Consider the following 9,419-nt stretch of genomic DNA (forward strand, 5'->3'; position numbering starts at 1 on the left):
CTTTGATACTTGGGAAGGTATTCTTGTGCACTTCCAAGGCACTTATCAACATGGATGGTGGGGAGTTGACACTAAGAGTTGGAGATGACAAACTTACATACCGCCTCACTGAAGCCATGCGACATTCTCTTGACTTTGATGAAACACTTTATTTTCTTGACTCTACCAATGAACTAATTGATGAATATGTGGAGGAAAATATTCAATCCAGACCCGTACGAGGGGTTGTTAGACCAAGAATTGGAGAATGAAGAAGTCTTGATGCTTGGTTTAGAGAAAAAGGTACCATCTACCATGGGGATCGTGAAGAAGGTGCTCCGAAAGATGAAGCGAGGAAGGACACACCACAAGAAATGCCCCAAGGCTAATGGGGATGTGCAAGAATGGAGTGAGGGTAACGAACCCTCATGTGGTAACAAGCTTGACAACTCTCCTTCTACCTTTAAAAGACTATGTTCATCGTGCTTTCAAGTTATGGGGAAGAGGCAAACCTTTATTCATGAACCCCCGTGAGGTAAGACAAGGTACGTCAAGCTAAGTGACGTTAAACAAGTGCTTCTTAGGAGGCAATCCAAGTCGTTACTGTTTTTCTAGTTTTTGTTAGTGTTTGCATGAATAAAAGCATGAGTTTTGGTGTCTTGATTTTTAGATGCTATTGCTGTGATTTCCTTGTGGATTATTTGGTGTTATCATGTGTTTAATTGCATGTGGTGAAATTTTCATGATTCTCGGGTTAATTTTGCATTATAGAGACAGGCTCTGAGTATGTATACATGTTCAAGAATTTTCTGCAAAGCCAGAGAAGACACATGGCCGTGTGGAAATTCCACAAGGGTGTGTGTTTTCATTTAGAGCTCATCTCGAGAGGACACATGGGTGTGTGTCTGCCCCTATGAATGACCTTATTATGGTCACACGCCCGTGTAGAATTTCCACAGGGGCATGTGGAACACTTAGAGAAATTTTTCGGATGGACAGAGGAGCCACAGGGGCATATGGATGCTCCTGTAGGTCTGGCACACGGGCATGGAGAATTTCCAAATGCCCGTGTGGATGCGTTCAAAGATTCAGAGTGTTATCCCGAGAGCACACAGGGGCGTGTGTCTGCCCTTGTGAAGCTCTCCTGTAGAGGCACATGCGCGTGTGTAATTTCCACATGCCCGTGTGGATGTACAGAACTCCAACATACTCGGGTTTTCTTTAAAATCTTTTCGTGTTTCTTCATCTTCTCACTCCCAAACATTTAGAGAACGCTTCCATTTACTCTCCCTGCTTCGAACCATTGTTTTAGAGTGATTTTATTCGAGTTTTCTGGCTGAATTCAAGCTTTTATTATCTATTTCATTGGTAAACCCTTTTTCTCTCTTTTCATCACCATAACTTGATCTGCTTTAATTAAACTGGTGAATGTGCTTCGTTTTTATGCTAAAATGATTTGTGTATGCTTTAGAGTGAGTTTGGAATGAAGTTGTGATGTATTTTTGAGTTTTTAGCATGCCGGCCGTGCGGTTTTCACGCCCTGTGGATCCACACAGGCGTGTGGAATTTCCATACGACCATGTGGATTTCTGTAGTATTAATTCTGTGAATAGTTGCTCATGGTGGGCAGTTAGGGCAGATTATTATCCATTCGTGAGCCCATCATTCGTCTTTTAACCTTAGAGGTATTGGCATCTTTCAAGTTTGATCGATCATGTTCACTTTCACATGGTGAAGTAGCAATTTAAGTATTTTTACTTCCTACTCCCTACGGATACAATACTTCACTCACTTGGGATTTATTAGTCAGAAAACTCGTGCACTTGCTAGTCACACGCAAGGGGCTTTGTCAGAGACATTTCTCTCTCCAAGGTAAACAAATCATGCAAACCAAACAATAATAAAATCAATAAGGCAAGCAAGAATTAGGCAAACAAGATTGAAACTCAACCAAACTCGGATTAAATAGAAACATAAAGCAAATCCACACAAGATTAGAATCCTAGAGTTTACAAGCCCAAATACCCTCTAGGGGTTTAGCTCTTCATGAAGCAACATAATAAACACACCATCAATGAATGAAAGTTTATAAAAGCCATAGAAATAAACCCACCTCTATATGAACTAATAGGATTGATGGAGATCTTCGACGTCTTGGAGGATCCATTACGAAGCTAGGGTCGCTAGTAGCTTCCTAGATTCTATGACGGAGGAGGAATCGATCAAAGTTGGTAAAGAAACGCCTCCTAAACCGCAAAGACTCCCTCTCTAAACCCTAGTCGTCTCATATCACAAGAGCCGCACAAAAGATGTCCAACGAATAAGGTAAAAGGGTTATTTATAGTCGAAAACCCCATTTGTTACATACCTAAACATGACCGTGTGAGTTTTCATGTGCCCGCGTGATCTACAGAAATTCCCACCGACCCGCGTGGAATTTTCTTGAGGTCACATGAACAGTGTTTTGCTACAATGCTTTACTAGATTACTTTACTATAGTGCTCCTCATAAACATGACTCACACACTCTTCTCTTGAGGCCACATGGTCGGGCACATGTCCACATGGTAGATTATGAGGCTTTTCATCATCGAATCATCAATTGAAAGCTCTTGCATTCTTCACAAAAATATGGACATGAGCATGTGATTGCCTTTGTGCCCTTCCAACTCATAATTTAGCTTGAATTCTCTTGGAAGTTGGCACACACCCCCATGACATGAGCTTCTCTTGTGTCTTGATCCTTATGTTTTACAAAAACTTCCAAAACGTGCCTTCATTACCTATCTTTGCTTCCTTTATCTTCCTTCAAGGCATTCACAACCTATTTGCACAAAGGAATACCAAATACAATTTATGAGACATAAACCATGATAAAAATGATGCTCAATGCATGTAAAACATATATAAAAATATGTCTACTCAAGCAGTTATCTAATATCTTCTAATCCCACTTTCGAACGATTGCAAAGGTAACTAGATAAATCCCTAATAGAAATTGGAGCTATAGCTACTTGACTATAATTAGGTGTATTCTCATGTGACCTGTCTCTCGTGCACACTCTTAATCCTTTTTATCTATGGATGATCTCATGTGATGAATCTCTTGATCTCAATCATGCTATCAATATGAAATAACCACTCTCATTTACTTAGATCAACAATAAAAATACATAGATGAACCCAACAAACTAAAGGCAAATTATATTAAAAGCAATATCAAAATGAAATCATCCCATGCTACATCAATCTGGACACCCAAAGAAGTTAGTCCTCCATGGGGTCAATGTTCAAATCTAAGCAATGGAAATAAAGTCCTAAAACACTAAACATGGATGAAGAATAACTACTCAATTGGAAACAAATGCAATATAATTAAGGAGGGGAGGAAGCCAAGTTATGATATTTACCAAACTCATTGAGCATGCAAAATAATTACTCTTTTAGAGAGGAATTAAATAAATTGGAGTTCTCAAGGAAAAGAAACAAAATTCAGATTGAGCAGATCATTTTTAAAAATATGATGTCAAGCAGTAGGAGTTGTCATGTTATGATATTTAACTAATTCTTGGACTTATTAATATTAAGTGGAAGTTTCCATGCCATGATACTTAATATATTAATTGACTTTTAAAATGGGAAATAATTTTAATTATCACCTCCTTTTGATCCCACTACTTTTTTTTAAAGTAACCAAAAATTAAGCTGAGCATTCTCACACTCTCATGTACACATTCATTACTTGTGTGTTGCTAACTATAGAAACTACTAATTGTAGCTTAGTATATGAAAAATTATAATACATTAACTACAATATATGGTAAAGAAGAAGAACAAGAACAACAACATGCCAATGCAAGCCATAACAAATTAAAAAATTTAGCAATTATAGAGGAACAAAAATTGGATTAGGTACTCCCTAATCTACTTAAAGACATGGTGCAATGTGAATGTAGTGAAGACCAAAATGAAATGGTGACGACAGTCATTCCACATAGCACATAACAAAAATTAGATTAGGTACTCCCTAATGTACTTAAAGACATGGTCCAATGGAATATTTGTTGTGAGGTATGAGTGAAGACCAAAAAAATAAAATGAAAAATATTCAATTTCTCCATAATACCTCACAACAAATAGATCTAAACTAATTAATTACTCTATCAGTTGGAACTTAGAGAATATTAGAGAGAATAAAGAACGGAAGCCATAATATGATACTTAACAAGTTCATTGACTCACCAAATCTAAATGGAAGTTGTTAAGGAGAAAGAACATCCAGAAGGTGTAGAATATGAGAAAAAATGGAATGAAGAAAGGAAGCCATGTTTTCATATTTAACTTATTCTATGACTTATTATTAATCTTAAATAGAAGCTGCATTTGTGGTACCGTGTCCCGATTCTTGACATCATGCCTTTTTAGATTTTTGTGCATACATTAGGGGCAAAATGGTCATTTTGCACTAGTGGCATCTTTGCATGATTGCATAATAGGTTGTGTGTGAAAACCAGCCAAAAACCAAGGGTGAAACGGTCTTTTTGACCCGTTTTAATTTTATTTTCTCTTATAAGGGCATTTTGGTAATTTCTCCTTTTTCTTTAAAAAAAATTGAAAATTTAAGGGATAAGAAGCAATGTGGCTGTTCTCCCTTTCTCTCATTTTCACTTTTCTTTCTTCTTCCTCTTGTTTTCCTTCTTCGGCCAAACACTTGTTTTTGAAAAAAAAATTTTGTCGTCGAGCTTTTTTGGCGTATCAACACTTCTATTCTCTTCCTCTCATTCTCCTGAGCTTGGTAAGGCTTCGATTCAAGGTTTTCTCATATTTTCTTCGTATTTACTCATTTTTGACAATCTTTGAAACCCTAGAAATAAACCTTGGTTTGAGTTATTTTTGGGCTCAAATCGAAGGCAGTGTCGTGATTATTCATATGTGTGTATGTCTGTAAAAAAATTTCGTGATTTGGTGTTGTAAATCGGCAAGAAACCATTGTTTTTAAGGGCCGGTACTGTATAAGTACTGTAGTAAATCCGAAATTACTGTGGCACCAAAAAACCTTGGCCTTTTCTTGTATTTCTTTGGTCCAAATTGAAACCCTTCTTACCTGGAATCCATTGGAACTAGTTTTACCTCAGTTTGAGGTCATTTGGGGCCAAAATGATGTTGTTTTCTTTTAAAACCCTAGAGTTATATGTTCAACATGTAACAAGGCATTTGCATGCTTTTTGTTTCCATTGTTGAATTCATTAGTTCTTAGATTCCCTGCTTGATTCTAGGTGGTGAGGCATCTTCCAAGGGGAAGGAAATTGTCTACTAGTGAGCACATCTCGAGGCGAGATGACTAGTTCTGTGAGTGGTTTAATTGTTAATAGCATAGATTTAATTAGAGTATTATAGTATTGTTTTATATGTTTTATATCATAAATTTGATGATAAATCCGATTACGCTTGCTGTATATATATATATATATATAGATATTTTGAGCATGGAGTTATTTGGCAAAAATGATTCTAGTATACTTATGCGTATTTATCTTGAAAGAAACGTGTTTACATGTGAATGTATTTACATGCAAATGGAATATGGATTGATATATATTTCCATATTTACACATCATATGCTTGATTCCTCGAGTGGGAATTGGAAAGAGTTGCATTGTGGGATTTGGATTTTGATGGTGATAGCGGACTTCAGTCCGACACTGCAGTGTGAGGTTCCACGGTCCGGCCTAATGGGAGGCGGCGTGATCAACCCTGTGTTTACCCTTGTCAAAGAGGTGTGTAGAGCCATTAATAGGAGTTCTTTTATGTGAGAAACGTGGGGTCACCACACGGGAATCTCAGCAGCCAACACCAAGGAAAGACAGTATTGTGAATTTTAAAAGTCTTAAAACACCTTGGTGGTCCCGTAGCTAGTTACGACCATGATTAGCTTGGGAATTGTTTGAGGCTAGCCTGTCTTTTGAGCGGTGCTCAAGGTGTTGGAAAATGTTACTTACCTATATTATTTAGGAATCATTGTGTTATCTGTTAACTTGTTGGATACTTGGCACTACGTTTATATGTTATTATTATTGTGGTTACTGTTATTTGGAATAATTTATCACACTATTATCTGTATGCTGTCACCATTCACTTCATAACACCTGTTACTCACCACTCTCTTTTCCTCTTTCTCAAATTGTGACATTGGACTAGGTTGTGCTGTGCAAGCAGTAGAGTGACCTACTTTTCCCCTTGTATAGGTTTAGTGTGCTGTGTGCATAAGTGTGTTGTGTGCATGTAAACTTTATGGATCCACTAGACTTGAGTTTTGTGTACTGTTCTTGTACTTTGTATTTGTACCTTTTGGTTGTATTTAGAACACTAGCTGGGTTTTTTTAGTAGGGTATGTCTCCTTCTTCAGTGAGTTTGCGACAACAGGTTTGTTTGAGCCATACGATGACTAGGAGATGGGATGTTGTAGGGTCCACTCCTTGTTGTCGTGGGGATTGCCAAGTGCCTGGCTATGGTCGGGGCGTGACAGCATTCCTAAACTTAATACTTCAACTGACTTCAAACCTCAGTATATATATATATGTTTCCCCAAACAAAATCGGCACCTAAAACATACAAGTCAAGGTCCTACTCTCCTTTCTCAGGACTAATATTTTTATGTAGGGACATATCCACATATAGAACTTACTAATTCTAGAACAAAGAGAATAAAAGTGAGAATGAAGTTGTTAAAGAGGAGAAAGGTCATTTTAGATTATATTAATTTAAACAATTAAAATTGAACATATTTTATAGATGGCAGTATGTATCTACGGTAAAATAATAACCAAATGTTGCTAGATAAACGCCTAAATGTACATATTTTATAGATATTGATCTTGTATTATTTGCATATATGTTAATGAATTGATGTCCCGTTTAAGTCTAAATTGGTTATTTCGGTGTTGTAGATCTTTAAATGAGCCGAGCGAAGCTCAAGAACGCAATTGGGAGGAATTCGACATGAAAACCACGTTTTAGGGTTTTGGCACTATAGCGGGCACTATAGCAGAGTCACTATTTGACACTGCGAGCATTCGGCTGTAGGCTTCACGGGGTCCATGCACTCGCATGGGTGCTTTTGAGGTTTGCTGGAAATTCATAACTTTCAGTATTGTAGCTAAAATATTGTAGCACAATTACTATAGCTGAGTTAATGTAGAGCCCAGACATTTTTTGGGCAAAATGCCAGTGAGCTTCACGGGCATCCATGCTCCCGCATGGAGCCTGTATGGGCTTGACGGAATATATATTGGACTCCTTTTTTCTAGGGTAAGGGAGTTCTTTTTGGAGAGGCTTTTTGGAGAAGGTTTTTTGGAGAATTCTTGGAGCCGACTTCCATTAGCTTTGAGGAGGCAAGATCGCTCATTTTGGAGAGAGGGAATCAAAGGGAGAAGCTTGGTTTGGCTAGATCTTCATCAATCTCTTCTTTGGGAGCTCATAAACAATGAGGAAAGCCGCCCCCAATCACGGCGTCCGTGGAAGCTTTCCACCTAATTTGGCTTGTCATCTCACTTCCATTATTTAAGGGAGTTTTCTTATGCCATTTGTAGTTGTTTTCATGAGCCTATTATTTGAATTTGTTTGTAAGGATGAGTAGACCCCAAGGTCACCAGATACTGGTGAACCTTGGGGTGAACTTGCGTATTTGGATGATTTAATTATGTCTATTGCAATTGTTGTGTGTCTGTTGATTCATTCTTGGTGCATTTGATGTGTTGCTTACATGAGAACTCTATAAACCAACTTCTAGGTTATACTTGGTAGCGTGACCATCGCCCTTGTACTAGACACACCAAGTTTAGAAAGGATTCATGTACAAATACACCATGAACATCGGGTATTTTGTACCCCTCCAACATTAGGGTTAGACCAAGTTGTGTTCCTTCCCTAATTATAGATTTCCTCATTTTTAATGCAATCATATGAGGATTTGATCGGAATAAATTTGATATCAATACTTGTACTGGATTAGGGGTCAATTGTCGTGACCATCGGGTTGATCTATTTTAGGAAGTCTCTTGGTCCTAAAACTCATATTGCATGACATTCTTAGGATCCTGTGCACTTTAGTAACCCCTAGGGAATCCGCATCCGTGACCATTTCGTTCCCCTGATTTTATACCTTTGCCTTGTTTTAGACTCCACCTGTAGTTTCTTTTATTTTAATTAATAGTTAGAGAACCCCTTTGAATCTGTTTGCTAGATAATACGGAAAAAGGAAGTAAGGGTAGATCCTTGGGCCCAGGGAATACTACCCTCTAGTGTTTGTGCGAGAGGTATTACTTGACGACTCTGTGCGCTTGCGAACTAGTTCACATCAAGTTTTTGGCGCCGTTGCCAGGGAACCACAAGGAATACTCATAAAACTTAGAGCTTATTGATTTAGCCATTGTTTCTTTTATTTTATTCATTTGCTTCTATTTGTACATATATTTCCAATTACTTGTTTTTATTTTGTTTTACTATCTTTCTCTTATATCCTAATTATTGACTCTTAATATTGTACAAGGTACGTTCTTATGACACGCGCCAATCAAACAAATCTAGTAGAGCCTGTTGATGAAATTGAGAGAACCTTGCATCAAAGGTTGAGAGAGGTGGATGAGAGTTCAGAGCATCAAGGTACTCAAGTTGAGATTAGTGAACCTTCTGTTATGGCAGAACCAAGGAGAACTTTGTCTGATTATGAAAGGCCTCAGTTTACTAGTGAGGAATTCGGTGTGCATGCTCCCACCGTGCCGGCTAACAACTTTGAAATTAAACCAAGCACGATCGGAATGGTCCAAAATTCCATACAGTTTGATGGCCTAGCTGATGAAGACCCGCATGGTCACTTGTCTCACTTCCTCTAAATTTGTTCCACCTTCAAAATTAACTCAGTACCTGATGATGCAATAAGATTGAGATTATTCCCCTTCAATTTGAGGGGAGCAACATATAGATGGCTCACTTCATTGGCCCTTGGATCGATCACTACTTGGAAGGAAATAGTGGATAAATTTCTTGCAAGGTATTTTCCACTAAGCAAGGCTGCTAGAGTGAGGCAAGAGATTTTTGCATTCCGACAAAGGGATTCTAAGACACTTTTAGAAGCACATGAGAGACTCAAGGATCTCCTACGCAAGTGCCTCCATCATGGATTCTCTTCTTGGATGAGGATCTAGATGCTCTGCAATAGCTTGAATTATGCAACTAGACAACTCATCTATGCTGTAGCTTGGGGATCATTGAGTAATAAAACCCCTGAAGATGCTGAGAAGTTGATTGAAAACATGGCGAGTAATGAATGCCATTAGACTACTAGACAAAAACCTCCTAAGGTACCTAGAATTTATGAGATAAATGACAATGCTACACTAGCCACCAAGGTTGAGGCCCTAACAAAGAGATTTGATCAGTTTG

The 9,419-nt window shown here is 38.1% G+C and overlaps 1 non-coding gene across 1 annotated transcript; it reads right to left on the reverse strand.

Annotated features, from left to right (window-relative positions):
* Positions 1 to 9,052: 9,052 nt before the first annotated feature.
* On the reverse strand, positions 9,053 to 9,159 carry LOC120266240. Its single transcript, XR_005538081.1, has one exon. It is a non-coding gene; the product is annotated as a small nucleolar RNA R71 (small nucleolar RNA).
* Between the last annotated feature and the right edge of the window lie 260 nt (positions 9,160 to 9,419).

The sequence above is a fragment of the Dioscorea cayenensis genome, chromosome 7, assembly GCF_009730915.1.
Source record: "Dioscorea cayenensis subsp. rotundata cultivar TDr96_F1 chromosome 7, TDr96_F1_v2_PseudoChromosome.rev07_lg8_w22 25.fasta, whole genome shotgun sequence".
Taxonomy (NCBI): Eukaryota; Viridiplantae; Streptophyta; class Magnoliopsida; order Dioscoreales; family Dioscoreaceae; genus Dioscorea; species Dioscorea cayenensis.